We start from the raw sequence: 17,726 nt of genomic DNA, 5'->3' as shown, positions 1-17,726 counted from the left end.
GTTCCCCATTCCTTTAAGTTGAAAATGCCAGCAAGGAAGGAAATGAAAAGATGGGAAACACAGAGTTCCTCTTCACCCTTCCTTCCTCATCAGTAAGCTGAAGGCAGGGAGTGTTGCTAGGATGCTCCACTCTGAAGTGACAGAACAGTTGAGTTGTAATAGTTTTGTGTGGCGTTTCCACTGTTGTGGTAGGAACAGAATACATACACATACATGAGCTACCAAATATGAGATATGCAATTTTGGTGATTTTGCATGTAAGTTGAAAGCTTTTATATTTGCATATAATACCAGCATTGTACAATATAAAGCGGAAGGGTAAAATTTTTGCTAGCAACTTACAATTTTAAGTTTTCTTCAGTAAGAAAGAGGTTAAACTGCAAATGAAAAAACGCCATGGCAGATTAAGAACAGGCTGTGGTGGAAGGGAGAAGCTTTCTTTCTCTGGGACGCACCGCACCTGCCTTGCTGCTCTCTTCTCTCCCTCTCCTCCTTCATTCTCTTTCACTGTCTCATCCTCTCTTTCTAAAAATATAAAATAAATTATATACTTTTATATTCTAATTTTTGTCTAGAGAAATCTTTCTCGTCCTCTGAGCACCTACTGTGCTTTCCACCCTAACAATTTGGACCTTAGATAATATTTTACAATATATTCAAAAAAGAAAAATGCAAATAAACAAAATACAGAATAAAAAGAAGTAAACACAGAAGCAATGCCTGTAGGAAAAACGTGCTAGTCATTGAAACATTTTAATGAAATGGATTAATACCTAGAAAAATGTCAAATGTCAAATTAATTCCTAGAAAAATGTCAATTGCCTCAAGAAATAGAGAACTTGATCAGATTATTTCACAAAATCAAAGTGATGAAGATCTCTACCCTCAGGGGCCCAGATGCTTTTATTGTTTCTATTTTACCAAGGTTGGGAAGAACAATTACCTTCTCTTTCCTCCAAGTTCTGAGAAATAGAAAGAGAGGAGAAGACTTCTCTATGGTTTTCCAGGGGAGGGAGGCAGATCTCATTCGCAGAAGTGGGTGTGCACCTGCGCCCTTCCTACTAGCCGCAAGCCCGCTGCAAATGGAGGTGAAGCATCACCTTCCTCCCTGGGTTGCCTGAGGATTAAATGGTTGACAGAAAAGCCCCCGGGGCAGCTCCTGGCTCCTGCTGGTCGCGGAGGTGGGTTCAGTAGCTTAGGAGCGCGATGTTCAGGATGCCAAAGGCTAGGCTGGGTTGGGGAGGAATCCGGGGCCCCTGCTTCTGGGTGACATGACGTCACCACGCCCACCGCACCGCAGTGCGGGGAAGTCCCTGTGGACGAGCTGACCAGAGGCCTTGTCACAGCTGCCCAGCTCTGGGGGCGGGGAAGGTTGATGCAGGCTGGTTGTCTGCACCGAGACGCGGGTCAGCAGCCGTGAAAGCGGCTGGGTGGGGGTGGGAGGAGCTGACAAGGGCTAGGTTTGCCAGTGTGGACCCAAGGCAGCGCGTAACTGGATGGTCTGGGGATGTTAAACTGGATAGACAAAGCACAGGACAGAAGGGACTGGGGAAGTGGGGCAGACAGCAGGTGAGGGTCTCCACGAGGCGGAATGGGAGAGGAGGCAGCCGTCTGTGGCGGCGGTTGCATCATCCCCCAGAGCTGCGCAGTCTGTGCGGCTCCAGTCTCGCTCCGGCGCTCTGAGCCAGACCCGAGATGCTATTTTGACATGCACCTGTTACTCTCGGGAGTCAGTATCCTAGACCCGCCCCTACGTCCCCTCCCTGGCGCTAGCAACCCACTCCAGGTCCGTCTGCCCCCGAGACGCGTCTGCGCTGTTGGAGGGGGGCGAGGGCGGGCAGGTGGATATTTTATGATTTCACTTGAAAGGCAGAGGGTGAGGGAGGGCATAGCGCGGGGTCCGCGGTCAGACTTAGGTGAGTGAGGGGTCTACAGCTGGGTGCCGCCGGGTACCTCCCCTGGAGAGATCCGGGAGGGCGGTAGCACACGGGGGCTGCGCCAGGGGAGGGACAAAGCCTGGCTTGTGTCCCCCGCTTCCCAGCGGAGCCCGCCCTGGTGTCAGCGGTGACGTCACAGCTCGTCCCCAGCCCCCTCCGTCCCCGGCCCCGGCCCCAGCCCCAGCCCGGTCTCCGAGGCGGCCGCGACGCCCGTCCCTCTGCCCGCGCGACAAACCAGCTGGCAGCTGGAGCTCGGACGCCGCTCGCAGCCAACCAGCGCGGCAGGAGGGGCGCGGGGCGGGCCGGGTTGGGGGCGCTCAGTCCGTCACGCGGCGCCTCCGTCACAGCGCCGAGCACAGCCGGCGAGCGGCAGCAGCTCTGGGCTCCAGGACCCACGGCCGGCCATCGCCCATGCGGGGCCGCCGCCAGTGACGCTGGAGAGGTAAGGCCGCTCCCCGCCGGACCGCCCGCCGCCGGTGCCCCTCACCCTTAACTTGTTCTCCACACCCTGCACCTGCTCCAACCACGTCCCAGGATGGGAAGCTCCCGCCCGGCCCCGGCCTCCTGGTCGTGGCCGTAATGCGAGGCCCCTTCCCTTACCCCGATCCTCCTCCATACCAGCAGAGAACAAAGGGGCAAATTCAGGGGTGTCCGCCCTTCACGCGCAGCTTGGAAAGGTCCCTTCGCTGAGGCCTCTGTCGCTGCGGGACTCGGGTTGGGTGGGCAGAGGTCGCCACGGGAAGGACGCGCAGCGGGAATCTGGGCACATCCTCCCTTCCCCACGCTCCATCCTCCCCCTGGAGAGGAACCACCCAGCAAGGATGAGATCGGAGCTGCCCCGGGACCGGCGGGGGAGAGGAGGGATGGAAAGAAGGGGTGAGGACGCGGAGGGGGCACCCGGGAGGGGCGCGGCTACAGCTCCCGGGTCCAAGGGGAGGGCATGCAGGACTGCCGGGCCCAGGATGCTGCTCTGGTCCCCGGGGTGGGGGAGGGCGGATGCTGGAGCTGAGAGGAAAACAGGCGGGCGGGGCGGGCGGAGGCTATTGCGTGAGCCCCCCCCACGCCACCCTCTTCGTGCGCACCGAGATGGTTGCCCACGGCTCCCGTGCCCAGCCTCATTCGCAAGAGACCCCAGCTCCCTTCCAGAAAGACCCATGAACTGGGAGGGGCCGCCAGCGAGCACGGCCTAGTGTAAGCAGCCCGCGACCCTGTAACAGGTGTGGTCTGTGGCGGGGAGGGGGCTGCGGGGCGCGTAGTGTCTGCTGGCGGCGCTCGGATGTCAGGAAGGAACCACGCAGCTAGGACCCTTGCACGCCCACTTTAAGCCGCCCTTCACCCAACCTCCTCCCGCAGCCAGAGGCACAGCCCTCCCACTTGGGAAGGGGCCAGGACAGCATCGCTGCGGGGAGGGAGGGTCAGCCGGCGGTGGGGCGCTGGGCGCTGAGTGGGTGAGGGGACTGCTGGCGGCAGGGGCTTGAGGGGGAGGGGAGGGAGGGAATGCCAAGTCATGGGGCCTGCTGGGCGCGAGCGCGACGTCTCCCTAGCGCGGACCCGATGCGCGCCCGCATGCCCAGAAATGGGGACTTTCCCCCTGAGGTCAGAGGACCTCTTCCCAAGCGGCTGCCCCTTCCGAGGTTGCCCGCATTGCTGGGATTAAAGGCCTGCTGGGGCAAGCAGATGATTGGATCTTGCGGCTGCGGGAGAGGAGGAGGTGTGCTGGGCTGGTACAGGCCTAACCCTGGGGACGCACAGCAGCCAGAGAACGCAGGATCCTGCGGAAGATACAGCCGCTCAGGCTGCTGAACCGCCTCTGCCAGGAGCCCATGCCCAGCCCCCTCTTGGTCTGTAAAGGCAGCAGAAGGTTTGAAGGAAAGCTCTGTCTTAACAGAGGGGGGTTGGGGCTGTACCTGCGGCAGCCATTTTGCAGGTGTGGCTGACCACCTGGGGCAGCTGGGCTGTGGGATGGTGGGGGGCCAGTTGTGGGGCTGGTGTGGAGCCCACCAGGCAGGGAGAGGCATGTGGCCAGGGCTGGGGCCAGGTCTCATCTCCACATTTCCATTGTACACACACCATCCATTTAGGTGGGATCCTTGTTTGGGGGGTGGGGTCAACACTCATGGCCCCTCTGGCCCCAGAGTGAGGGGAGGCCAACCTCTACTGGAGTGTGAGGTCAGGGCCGAATGCTGGATCTAAGGCAGGGACCTGATATCAGGATCATCTTGTGCTTCTAATGGGTCTAAAAGGAAGATGGGCAGGATGTCCTGCAGGTGTGGCCCCTAGGGCAGAGACAAGCTGAGACCAGGTGTCTAGTCAGGGCTCCCAGGGAGGACCCCGCGGTGAAGACCTACAAGATTCCTGCCCTGTGTCCACCCTTCCTCCTGCACTAGGTGCTGCCCTACTGGGTGCCTCCCTTGTCCCCTCCCCCTGATGGAATGTCCCACTAACTGTTCACCCCATCCCAAGGCCTCTAAGCTGGGCCAGCCCCAGACTGGGGTGGGGGCAGGTGGGGGATACAGAAATTCTGCCCAAAGCCCAGGGCTGGAGTTTGGCCTAACTGATACTTGGTCTCTTAGCTGCCCAGCCTGAGCCCCTTCAGTCCTCACTGCTGACCCAGCGCTGACCTTGTCCTTAGGAGTAGAGTTGGGCAGGCCTCCTGTGGGCTCTGTGGAGGGTGGAGGGGGGACTGGGAGGACAGGAACAGGAGGGAAATAGAGAAGGCTCTGGAGGGGGTGGGAGGAATTTCCTCAGGCCAGGCCGGGAAAGGGGGTGGTTTGAGTGTGGCTGGGTGTGGGGAATGTTTCCATGAACCCAACTAGCATTGTCTTGGGTTGGGGCCTATGAAGGGGCTACCAGCACTGAAAACCACACTGGGACCTTTAGAATTGACTGACCCCTGCCCATGTCCGGGCAGGCCAAGCCCTTCAGACCTGAGACTGTACATCTGAGAGCTGAGAGAGGCCCGAATTGCTGCCAGGGGTGGCTAGTGGTAGGCCTGGGTCTCTCAGCAGCTGGTGGCCGGTAGGATGGGCCAGGAGTTGTTCCTTGCAGAGTCCCAGGTACTCCCTAGGTCATTGCTGCATTTAGTGTTCTTAGGCCCAAAGAACAGGCCAGCCCATGCTGGTGGCCAAAGGGCTGTGTCCCCTCCCCCACCCCATCCATGCCCAGGATCATCTCTGAAGAGCTCTGCTGGGGCTGGGCCACACCTCTGCCACGTGCCTGGTGCTTAGCATGTGCCTCCTGGGTCAAGTCCTGCCCCATTAGGTGATAGCCTCTGTTACCTATCCTACAGGAGGAGGGTTTGGGATCCCAGGACCTTTCACCTAGGTCCCTTGGCACTACCCTTGGGACAGGCTGTGGCCCCACCTGGTACAGCTGGCTTGCAACGTAGCTCATGGGGTCCTGGCCTTCAGTCTGATGGAGCCCACAGTCCTCAGTGCCTTGAGGCTCAGGGAAGGGCTGACTGAGATGGCCCCATGTGCTGCAGATGGGGCCATTGCAAGGGCAGAGGGCACAGTCAACAGCAGTGGCCAACTGAGGCTGAGCCTTCTGACTTCTGCAGGACCCTCTCCCGTCCCCTCCTGCTGGCCTCTGCTTGCTGCAGGCTTGGAGATTGATCCGGATGTGTGGATGTGGGACGCAGAGACTGGGCCTGCAGAATCTAAGTAGGAGGGGCCATCGCCTATCTAAGCCTTCTCACATGGGTTTAATCCCCTAATCCCAGGCCCTGGGGTCTGGGAGGCCAAGCCCCAGTTTCCACAGAGCCTAAGGATTCAAATGACGTTGGGAGGGGGGCTCCTCACTGTGTGCCACCCCCTGCTCAGATTTCAGCACTTTCTGGGTTCTGGGGAGGGCAGGGCAGTACCCTGCCTGCCTGGGCCTCTGTTCTTACTTTCATCCACATTGCCCTTGGGCACTCTGGAGCAGCCACTCCACCACACACACAGTCACATGCACACAGACTTGCACACAGGCACACTCACTCACAGGTACATGTGCACATGCATGTGTACACACACATTCACATCACCACATGTGCACCTGTGTATGGTACATATGTGCACACATAGACTCACAGGTACACAAATGCACACCCTAACAACAATACATGCACATGCTCACATACACATACACTCACACACACCATCACATGTGCACACACTTCCCACAGGCACACACATGTGCACACATATAGACTCATGGGCACACATGAATGTACACAGTCACACATAATCACATGTATACACACTTGCGCATGGGCACATACACTCACACACAAGCAGAATGTCTCTGTCCCTCTCTGCCTTTATCCCTGCCTCGCTGCTTTCTTCCCTGGAGCACTCCCCACTCAATCTCCACGTTAGGTTTCTAGGCCCCCAAATGCTGCCTCCATCATGAAACCTGGTGTGATTCCCCACCTCTGAGGTGGTCACCCCCTCCCCAACCATAGGGTTTGAGGATGAGGAGGAAGACAGTGAACCTTAGTTAGTAGAGACTGTATGTGACCTCAAGTGTACCCCTCATCTGATGTGCCCAAGACCCCATGAGGCTGATGGTGCCCCTTCCTCTCTGGGCCTCTCATGGGGCTCCTGAGGTGCAGCTTTAGGCCTCTCCTGCAGCCCCCTTTCCCTTGAGCCCAGCCTAGGTCAGTGGTGCCCAGGAGTGCCCCATGGGGCTGTTTCCTTCCCCCATCAGTCCATAGCCGAAGTGAGGGTGATGAGAGACAGGGCTGGACTGGACCATGGAAGCTCAGGCCTTCAGTCTGTGGGGACCAGGTTCTGAGGACCCTCTCTGGGGCCGGGGCAGGGGGTTTCTCAGCTGCTTGGTGTCACCTGGCCCCAATTTCTGCCTGGTTCTGGGGTAGAGTGGCACTGTGGCTACAGGTCCCTGGTGCCGGGAGGAATGAGACCATAGCAGCCAGGCCCAGACCAAAGAAGAAAGCCTAAGGCCTCAAGCCCTCTGTACTCTGGCAGGACATTCTTGGCCAGTGTTTTATATTCCCTTGCTCTCTGCTATCTTTTTTATATTGAATGGGTTTTGTCCTCACTTTTCCCCTCTTTCCAGCATCCCCAATCTCAGAGGTCTGTCCTGTGTGGGCTGCTTGATCCAAACCTGCCACTCCCTGGCCATATCCTGTGGATCAGAGTTTCAAGTCTGTGTTCTTGGACCCCAGAGCTACCTGTTTATTGCTTTCTTGTCTTGTTTTGCTGGATCACATCCTTGCGTGACTTTCTACAAAGGGTGCATGAGTCCTAGGATGCATGAGAGCGTCTCTACTCTGTCCTCAATGCTGGGTAGGTGGTTTGTCTGGCAGCACTTCTGTCTGGGAAGTCGCTTCCCTTGGAACTCTGAAGGCTGTATCATCATTATCTTCAGCAAACAGTTGCTTATGAGAAGTCAGTAACTCATCTTTTCTTTCTGAAAGCTTTCAGCATCCTTTCTTTCCCATGGTGTTCTAACCATTGATGTGAATGGGGTTTTGTGCCCTTTAAACTGAAGACGGGTTCTCTTCTTCTATCTGGTCATAATTTCCTACCTTTTCATTTTTTATTTTTTTCTCCCTTTGAATTCATGGGTTGGTCTTCTGTGTTATTATTGCCTTGTCTCTCTGTCTCTCTGCACACACACTCACACACACTCACATCCACAGACAGCAGAACCTCTATAGCTGACCACCTCCCTACACTGACCACCTTCTCAAATTGACCTAACTTCCACAGATTGGACATGCACCCCATGCATATGTTAGTACAGCAGGCCTAGTTCCTCGTGTTGACCACCTCCATATGTTGACCAGTTTGTTACAGTCCTGTGGGTGGTCACCTTACAGAGACTCTGGTGCATTTGAGATCGGCTCTCACCGTGTTGCCCAGGCTGGTCCCAAACTCCTGGCCTCAACTGATCCTCCTGACTCAGCCTCCTGGGTAGCTGGGGCTACAGGCGTGAGTCACCACACTTGGTTCTTGAATATTCTGTCTTCTTGTTTATGTTTTATTTTCAGGACCTTTTTTTGACTTCATTTTCTAGGGCATTTAAAAAAATTGTTTTCTCTTTCAGCTCTTATATCTTTATATTTAAAATCTTTTTGTCTCTATTCCTATTTCATAGCATCCTTTTCTTGTTTTGAAAATGGAGCATCTTCTTGAAACTGTCAGTGAAGGTTTTGTTTGTTTGCTTCTGTTCTGTGGTTTATCTCACTTTCCTGCGGACTTGTTTTCTGCTGGTTTATTCTGGTCTTTGATTCGAAGGTTTTTGCTCTTCCTCTGTGTGTGGAAGGCCTCGCCTCTCCATTCTAAGTATACCTGGGAGACCACCGGAGGAAGAGTGTCTGTGCTGCTGCTGTTTTGTTTCCCTCTCTCTGTATGTGGGGGGATCTGACTGGAGCTCAGTGTGGGGTGGTGGGGGCCATTGCAGGCTTTGGTTTAGGTGAAGGCCCAGACCAAAGGGCTGCCGATCTGCCCCCAATGTCAGAATGAGGGGTACCTGTGTTCTTCAGCACACTGAAGGCTTTGCTCTCGCCAGATGTTTTCTTCCATTCCTGTGGAGAAAACCCTGCAGCTATTTCCCTGGCAGTGGGGAGTGGGGATAGGGATGAGGGTTTCCATTTTAGCTTTACTTCCCCAGGCTCCTCAGGCTTTCTGGAGCCTCCAGAGGCTGCCTCAGCTATGCCAGCCCCTTCGCTGCTCTGACAGCACTGGAGTGACCAGAAGGACCACTGGTGGGTGTCTTTACGGTGGGTGCCCCCCACACCCACATAGGTGATCACCATCTCCTGGCCCCTGGCTCCCTCCCCTCCCCACTGACCACCTTCTCTGCTCCACTTTTCACAGATGCATCTGGCACCAGGCTCCAATGGCACCACCCTGCCCTGCAGTCCCCAGTGCAGACCCTCCCTCCCAGCTCAGCTCTCCCACCCCAAAGGGGCTGCTCCTGCTTTCTGGTCCCTTCTCAGACATCTTGCCCCTCCTGTCCCAGAGGACTCCTCTCTGCTTTGGTGGAGCTTGCCCTTCTCCCCCTATCTCTGTGTGCTGTGCTGGATCCTCCTCAGGGTCCAGCTGCTCCAGACCCCGTCTGCAGCTGCCCCTCTGCTATGGGTGCCCTTACAGTTACTCTGCTCCTCCCAGGCCTGCTTGATTTCTTGCTCCCCTTCATAGCAAAACTTCTTAAGAGCTTTTATCTTCTTTAAATCTTTTTAAAATGGTGTAATGCAATAAGATATACAAAAAGGGGCTCGGCGCCTGTGGCTCAAGCGGCTAAGGCGCCAGCCACATACACCTAAGGTGGCAGGTTCAGATCCCCAGCCCGGGCCCTCCAAATAACAATGATGGCTGCAACCAAAAAATGGCCAGGCGTTGTGGCGGTTGCCTGTAGTCCCAGCTACTTGGGAGGTTGAGGCAGGAGACTCGCTTGAGCCCAGGAGTTGGAGGTTGCTGTGAGGGTGATGCCACGGCACTCTACCCAGGGGAATAGCTTGAGGCTCCGTCTCAAAAAAAAAAAGATATACAAAAAGGAATACAGAGATGACAGCAAACTGCCAGGTGCCCCATCAGCTTTCGCAGTGAGATGGCCCTGTGACACCACACCTGGTCCACACACCACTCACAGATGGGGCCACAGAGGCAGGGGGTCTCTCCAAGTTGTCACAGCTGCCCCTCCACAGGGCCTGGCTATCCCCCCCCCTCCGTCCTTAGACCCTGACCTGGAGGTCCACTGCATCCTCCAATTTACTGCCCCGAGCACTAGGTGGCATTGGTCATTTGAAACTCTGGGTGATGTCTCACGGTGCAAATTCATGCCCTGCTCTCTCGTCCCAGGGATGCCTGTGATGTTCCCTCACAAAGACACACATGGCTCCAGTTCCTCCCCTTGCACATCTGCACAGTGCCACTGTGGGAACACACCACAGTTCATCATCCAGTGTCCCATTGGTGAATTTTTAGGCTGTTTCCATTTTTTTGCCATTATATATAGTGCTGCATTTTGGTAGATTTGTCCTTGTGAATATGTGCAGCACCCTGACCTGCCTAGCTGCTGGGTCACGTGGTCTGCACCTTTACCAGATGGTGCCTTTATTTTCAAAGTGGCTGTCCCAGTTCTTTTCCTCAAGGCAGGAGGGGGAAGCTCTAGTCACTCCATCCTCACAGCCAGACACTGCCTGGCACAGAGTAAAACAGCTTTTCTGGTTAAGGCAGTGGCCCAGCATCTTTTCAAGTAAATTGCCTGTTCATGTCTTTCTGCCTGTTTTCTTTTCTTTCTTTCTTTTTTTTTTTGAGACGGAGCCTCAAGCTATCCCCCCTGGGTAGAGTGCCATGGCATCACCCTCACAGCAACCTCCAACTCCTGGGCTCAAGCGAGTCTCCTGCCTCAGCCTCCCAAGTAGCTGGGACCACAGGCGCCCGCCACAACGCCTGGCCATTTTTTGGTTGCAGCCATCATTGTTGTTTGGCGGGTCCGGGCTGGGGATCCGAACCCGCCACCTTAGGTGTATGTGGCTGGTGCCTTAGCCGCTTGAGCCACAGGCGCCAAGCCTTTCTGCCTGTTTTCTTTTCTGTTTTTTGCCTTTATCCATTCTTTCTCCACTCTGTGTGTGGATCCTTATTGGAGGACTGTGTTGCAGACACCTCGTCTAGGTGAGTGGGGCCTCTTCACTGTTTTAATGGTGCCTTTTAATGTCAGACCTCCCCTTTTGGTGCTTTCCTTGGGATAAGAAACCCTTTCTGAGGGACAGCTGGTTGATATCACTCTTGTTTATTTTCTTGCAAAGCTTTTTTTGATTCACATTTATATCTTTCATCCACACAGAGTTTATTTTGATATAGAAGGGATCTGATTGTATATTTTTCCTTGTGGTTATCCGTTTTCCTGTCACCATGGGTTCAGCAGCCCTTCCTCTCCTTGTGGGTCTGTAAGGCCACCTCTCAGATGTGCAGAGGGCTGTGTTTGGGCAGGTCTGTTTCTGGGGTCCTTTCTGTTGCACTGGTGGTTTCTTATCGCTGCCCCGACACCTCCTGACCTAGCACCGTAACGTTATATTAAGGCTCGAAATCAGTGGCGCTTGCTGCCCTCTGCCCTCTTGTTTTTCTTCAGACTTTTTGTTGTGTTCTTAGCACCTTACTTTTTCATACACATTTTTAGAGGCAATTCATCAAGTTTCACAAAGTACCTTGATTTCATTTGAAATGACATTGGATTTTTGGACTATTTGGGGTGAAAATCAACTTTTTTTTAAGATACGAAGGTTTCTTTTCCACGGACATATTATGGTTCTTCATTTAAAAAGTTTTCTGTAAAATTTTTGGTAAAGCATTAAAACTTATCTTTATAAAAGTTATGTGCATAGGGCGGTGCCTATGTCTGAGTGGGTAGGGCGCCGGCCCCATATACCAAGGGTGGTGGGTTCAAATCTGACCCGGCCAAACTGCAACAACAACAGAAAGTAGCCGGGTATTATGGCGGGCACCTGTAGTCCCAGCTACTCGGAAGGCTGAGGCAAGAGAGTCACCTAAGTCCAGGAGCTGGAGGTTGCTGTGAGTTGCGTGACACCACGGCACTCTACTGAGGGCGATAGAGTGAGACTCTGTCTCTACAAACAAAAAAAAAGTTATGTGCATATCTTGTGATATTTACTTCTAGATGCTATATAGGTTGGGTTATTATTTTAAATGGCACCTTGATATAAGTCTTGATCCTTCATGTACAGCAAGGTGTTTTTCCAGGAACCTTGCTGAGCTTTCCTACTAATTTGAGTAATTTTTCTGTGGATCATCTTGATTTCTGTACAGACGAGTAAATAGTCTGCAGGTAGGTGATGATCAGGTTTCTTCTTTTCCTGTCTTACTCATCTGGCTGAACCTCTACTGCAAGGTGAAATAGACATGGTCATAGCAAACACCCCGAACCTGTTTCTGAATTCATTTATTTTTTAACTTTTTTTGAGACAGAGTCTCACTATGTCACCCTCAGTAGAGTGTTGTGGCATCACAGCTCACAGCAACCTCAAACTCTTGGGCTTAAGCAATTCTCTTGCCTCAGCCTCCAGAGCGGCTGGGATTACAGGCACCTGCCACAATGCCCGGCTATTTTTTGTTGCAGCTGTCATTGTTGTATAGCTGGCCCAGGCGAGTTTTGAACCTGGCAGGCTTTGTGTGTGTGGCTGGCGCCATAACCACTATGCTACGGGCGCCGCGCCCCTGTTTCTGAATTTAAAGAAAATGGTCCCCTGATTTCACCATTAGGTGTGATGTTTGGGTATGTTTTTAGTTTCTAGACCTAATTAGGTTAAAATCAGTTTTCTTTTATTCTGATATTACTCAGTTTTATCATAAATGTGTCTTGGAAATTATTGAATGTGTTTTCAGAATCTATTGAGGATTTTTTTCCTTTAATCTATCAGGTTTGTGAGTTATAATAATGATGTACCCTGATGTTAGGACATACTGGTCCTCCTAGAGTGAGCCTATCTGCAGTATCCTTTCTATTTTTTGCTGTATTTTCCTGCCATTTTTGCACTTTCTTGTATTTTGGACTTTGGTATCAATGTTTATCAGCTAAATTGGTCTATAATCTTCATTTCTGAAGTTGTGCTTGCTTAATTTGGTGCCAGAGTTCTCTTAGTCTCGATGAATGAGTCAGGAGTGCATTCACTCACCCCTCCATATCCACAGGTCCTGCATCTGTGGGTCCTACATCTGTGGGTCCTACCAGATCTGAAATATTGAAATAAAAAGGATGGTTGCACTAGTACTGAACATGGACGGACTTTTTTCTTGTCATTTTCCTGTAGAACTGTTGACTAACATTTACATATATTAAGTGTTATAAGTAATTTGGGGATGATTTAAAGCATGTGGGAGGATCTGTATAGGTTATATGCAAATACTATGCCATTTTATACAAGGTACTTTAGCATTGTAGATTTTGGTATCCTTGGGGGGGGCCTGGAACCATCCCCCACAGATACTGAGAGACAAATGTATATTCTTTCTCTTTTCCCTTCATTCTCTTAAAAAGTTTGTATAGAATTGGAATCATCTTTTTTTTCTTTAATGCATGGGATAAGTTGTCTATAAAAAGGTGCTTTTTTTGTTGGTAGAGTTTTTAAACTGTTGAATCAATTTCTTTAATGGTTATAGAAAGTTCACGTGCTTGATGACTATTTTTCTCCTAATTATGGGTCACATTTTCCTCATAATGGCATGTCTGGTCATTTTTGATTGGACACTAGGCATGATTTTTATACTGTAGAGGGTCTGAATCATATTTTCCCCCTTTAGAGCCCGTCAGCCTTTCTTTGGGCAGACTGTTAACTTACTTGAGGACGTTGGACCAGTTGAGGCCTATTTTTTAAGCCTTTCTAGAATTTATCTAGAATAGACATCCTGAAGGGGTGGTTTAGTCCCACAACTAAGACATGACTTCTCTGGGGTCTCCACGGAATATCTGGGATGGCGGGGTCAGGGTGACTCCATTCTGGCTGGCCGGATCACAGATATCTGATTATTTTGGGTGAGCTTTGGGAATTGTTCAGCTTTTGATAGCCCAGTATTTTTGTGTCTGGATTATGTGAGCATGGTGAGTGCTCTGAAAAGACAGGCAGCCCTGCGCAATTTTGGGGGGCTCTATTGAGCAGTTCCTTCTTTTCTAGAACTCTGATTCACTTCTAGCTGTTCCATTCTGCCTAAACCCTGATTTTCACCTTCTCGACTCACCAAAGCGGCCAAGTGTTTGGGTCTTCACGTTCCCTAAGCCTGTGATATGTCAGTTGCCTCCAGGCAGATTTAGAGTAATTTTAGGGCTCACCTGGTAGTTTCTCAGGGATCACATTTCTATACCCAGTGTCTGAAAACAGTAATTTTTCATATCTTTTGTCTAGTTTGCTAGTTGTTTACAGTGAGAGATTAAGTGTGGCTCCTGTAGCTCCCATAATGGCTGGAGTGTAAGCCTCACATGTTATCATTTACTAAGCATTTTTATATTTCCATTATGATTTCTTATTTGATGTATCAGTTATTTAGAAGTTTATTATTTACATTTCTAAACACATGGGTTTTTAATTATCTTTGATTAATTTTTAACTTAATTATGTTCCAATTACATGGTCCATTTGATACACAGTCTCTGAAAATTATTGGGACCTGCTTTATGACTCAGTACCTGTTAAGATATTATAAATGTTGTTTCTCTAATTTCCTAAAACAAGAGTCCATTTATGTTCATCAGTTCTTGGTTACTGTGTTGTCTGTGCTTCCGTATTCCTATTAATTACATGTCTGCTTGGCCATCAATTAGTGAGAGGTGTGTTAAAATCCCTGCCATGATAAATTAATAAATTCCTCTTGGTTTTATCATTTCATCATTTTGTCTCTCTGGGTAACTTTGGGTAATTTTTTCTGACATATTTTCCATTTGTTTATTTTACGTTCCTCTCAGCTGTATCTAATGTGTCTGCTAACATGTCTGCTAAGGTTTAAAATTTAAATATGGTAGAACCTCCATAGTTGACTACCTCTCTTCACTGACCACCTCCTAAAGCTGACCTAATTTTCACAGACTGGACATGCACCGCATGTAGGTATCGGTACAGCAAGCCCAGTTCCTCTTATGTGGACCCCCCTCCGTATGCTGACCAGTTTGTTACAGTCCCTTGGGTGGTCAACTTACAGAGGGTCTTCTGTATTTATATTTTTATTTCTAAAAGTTCTGCATGGTTCTTTTCTCTTACCCCATTATTTTTTTTTCCTGCTTATTTTTATGCATATTTATCTTAAAATCTGTATCTGAAGTCCTTCAGGATCCAATTCTGCTTTCTTTTCTTTGTTTCTTTCTCTGTGTGTGTGTTGTGTGTGACACTTGCTTGCAGTGACCTGCTTCTCCACATCTGGTGGTATTTCCTTACATACATTTGACTGACCTTTACCTGTGGGACTCTTGGGGACTTGGGGAGAAGAAGCACTTTCTAGAAAGGATTTCTATCTGCTCTTGCTCAGGCTTTGGGTGCTAACACCTGACAACTACTCTGAGCCAGTTTCTCAGATGTGGGTTTCTCTGATCACACAGGTGTGCTAAAGTTAGAGCCCAGATTGCGTGAGGACAGGCCTGTGGCCTCAGATTCTCAGAAAGTCTGGCTTTGCCACCACCCAGAACTCCGTGTCACGCAGGCCAGGTCCTCTGTGTCTCTTTCCAAGCCTTCTACTCCACCAGGGTTGTAGCTTCTAAGGACCTAACTTTGTGGTAACTTGATTCCAATCCTGGCTTTGATTTATTTATTTTACCTCAACCATTTAGTAATGACTTTAAAAATACTTCTTTTCAGGTTAAGTATGAACACAGTGTAAAAGAACTAAACCATCTACAAAATGTATTTAGAAAACCAGCAGTTTTTATCCTCACCCCCCGATTTCCTTCAACTCTCTTAGCTGTTTTTTAAATTTAGCTCTACATTGCTAAATAGTGTACTTACTCTGCTCATTATTGCCTGATTTAGAAATGACTTCGATAGAATTATAAAGTGTTTGCCCTTTTGTGTTTGTTTGTTTGTTTGTTTGGGGGGGATAATGTTTGTGTGATACACTTGTTAATCATCTCAGTAAAGATGTAAAGGTATAAAGTAAAGAGACCCAAGTCCTCCTGTGAGGATGAAAGAACAGGAGAGAGATCGGGACGTCCGGCTTCCAGCTCGGAACTTTGGTACTGTCAGCAACCAAAGAGCGAATTAAATACGGGTGATATTGAGAAAGGCAAGAAGATTTTTGTTCAGAAGTGTGCCCAGTGCCATACTGTGGAAAAAGGAGGCAAGCACAAGACTGGGCCAAATCTCCATGGTCTCTTTGGGAGGAAGACAGGTCAGGCTGCTGGCTTCTCTTACACAGATGCCAATAAAAACAAAGGCGTAACCTGGGGAGAGGATACACTGACGGAGTATTTGGAGAATCCCAAGAAGTACGTCCCTGGAACAAAAATGATCTCACTGGCATTAAGGAGAAGGGAGAAAGGGCAGACTTGATAGCTTATCTCAAAAAAGCTACAGATGAGTAATAGTTGGCCACTGCCTTATTTATTACAAAAGAGAAATATCTCACAGCTTTTTTTATGTGTACCATAATTTGACTGGTCTCCTTTACCAGAATTCAGATCATGAATGAGTGACAGAATATTTTTGTTGGACAGTCCCAGTTTAACTAAGACTGGCTTGTGGTTAAATGAATATGATCGGTTTTTTGGATTTTGATAGCGATTCCAGCTCAATAAATGCTATCACTGTTTTCCATTTCTAAAGATATGTTCAGATTTAATTAGTGATGTTTACCTTTTCACAAAGGTAGTCAATTGCCATCCCAAAGCCTATTGAAGATTGGTTTTATATTAAGATTTATATAACTGATAATGTGAATATATTTAAATACTGGAGAAATTCCCTCACTGTCTCAGAACCAAGCAAGACTCACTGATGTTTTAATTGGTGTTCGTTAGCCTATTAAAGGTGAGGGCTGGAGAGAAGGTAGCAAAGTTTGCTTTGCACTTTTGATCTTTATTATGCCAATTTAATTTCCCTGGATCTACTAAAATGCTGCCTTTTATTTATTGAAAGGCATTTTAGTGTGGTTTATGTGTAATGTCAAATAAAGAATATTTAACATTTCTCTTATTTTATAGACAATCTATAAGGCCATGCTTTTAAAAGTCAATATGTCAAGAAATGGCAAATTAAACTTGAATTATTTACTATGTAAGTCAGGCTAAGTTATAATTTGGGATTGTCTTTCAACAACTCTTCAGAAACACATAAAACTATATAACAACTGTATGTGTGTGATTGGTAATGGTGCTTTTGCCAACTCATTACGTGAATTAAAATAGAAGAGATATACACAAATTTTAAAATTATGTGTGATCATAACATAATTAAAAACAAAAATCATAGGTCAAAAAAAAAAAAAAAAGAAAGAAAGAACAGGAGAGGATGCCCAGCACCCATATCTGGGAAGTGCAAAGCAGAATCATGTGATGTCTGAGGTAGCAGATTTGGGGCAGCAGAATTCTGGATCCTTCTCAAGGCAAAACTTTGGCACTTCCCAAAGGTCTGCTCGCCAGCCACAGCTCTATCCGAAACAACCCAGGACTGGTGGGTTGTGTTCGAAGTACATGGTCTGGCCTGTTTGAGAGAGTCTTACAATCATGGGGGGCTGCTTTGGGGGGTGTGGTTACCTGCTCAGCCCCCCGCCCCTGGTGCTTCTAAGTCCACGTTTCCTTGTGAGGCCCACCTCAGATGCAGTCCAGAGGCTTCCCCCACAGTTTCCATGGTTCTTCATTATCTTTCAGTTCAAAATAGTTACTAACATCTACTGTGAGAGCTTTTCTTTGACTTATTATTTAGAATCCCCATGTTTTAGGGAACATATGCCTTATGACTTTAATTTAATTTTATTATTATTATTTTTTTTTAGAGACAGAGTCTCACTTTGTCACCCTGGGTAGAGTGCCGTGGTGTCACAGCTCACAGCAACCTCCAGTTCTTGGGCTTAGACGATTCTCTTGCCTCAGCCTCCCGAGTAGCTGGGACTACAGGCGCCTGCCACAATACCAAGGTCTTTTTTGTTGCAGTTTGGCTGGGGCCAGATTTGAACCCACCACCCTTGGTATGTGGGGCTGGCGCCCTACTTGCTGAGCCACAGGCACCGCCCTTTATTATTATTTTTTAAAGTAAATGAATTAGCCTTTATTTTCCAAAGGTATAAAGTACAAATGTGATATAGTTATATAACATATAAAATGCTATAAAATGAATGTAGAGAA

At 49.3% G+C, this 17,726-nt stretch overlaps 1 pseudogene; it reads left to right on the top strand.

The window, feature by feature from the left end:
• Positions 1–1,591: 1,591 nt before the first annotated feature.
• Positions 1,592–15,968, top strand: LOC100955685 (annotated as a pseudogene).
• Positions 15,969–17,726: the final 1,758 nt, after the last annotated feature.

Source organism: Otolemur garnettii, unplaced genomic scaffold (assembly GCF_000181295.1).
Source record: "Otolemur garnettii isolate 467f Iridium unplaced genomic scaffold, OtoGar3 scaffold00133, whole genome shotgun sequence".
NCBI lineage: Eukaryota > Metazoa > Chordata > Mammalia > Primates > Galagidae > Otolemur > Otolemur garnettii.
The sequence above is the reverse complement of the archived record's forward strand: the minus strand, read 5'-3'. Positions and strand labels throughout refer to the sequence as shown.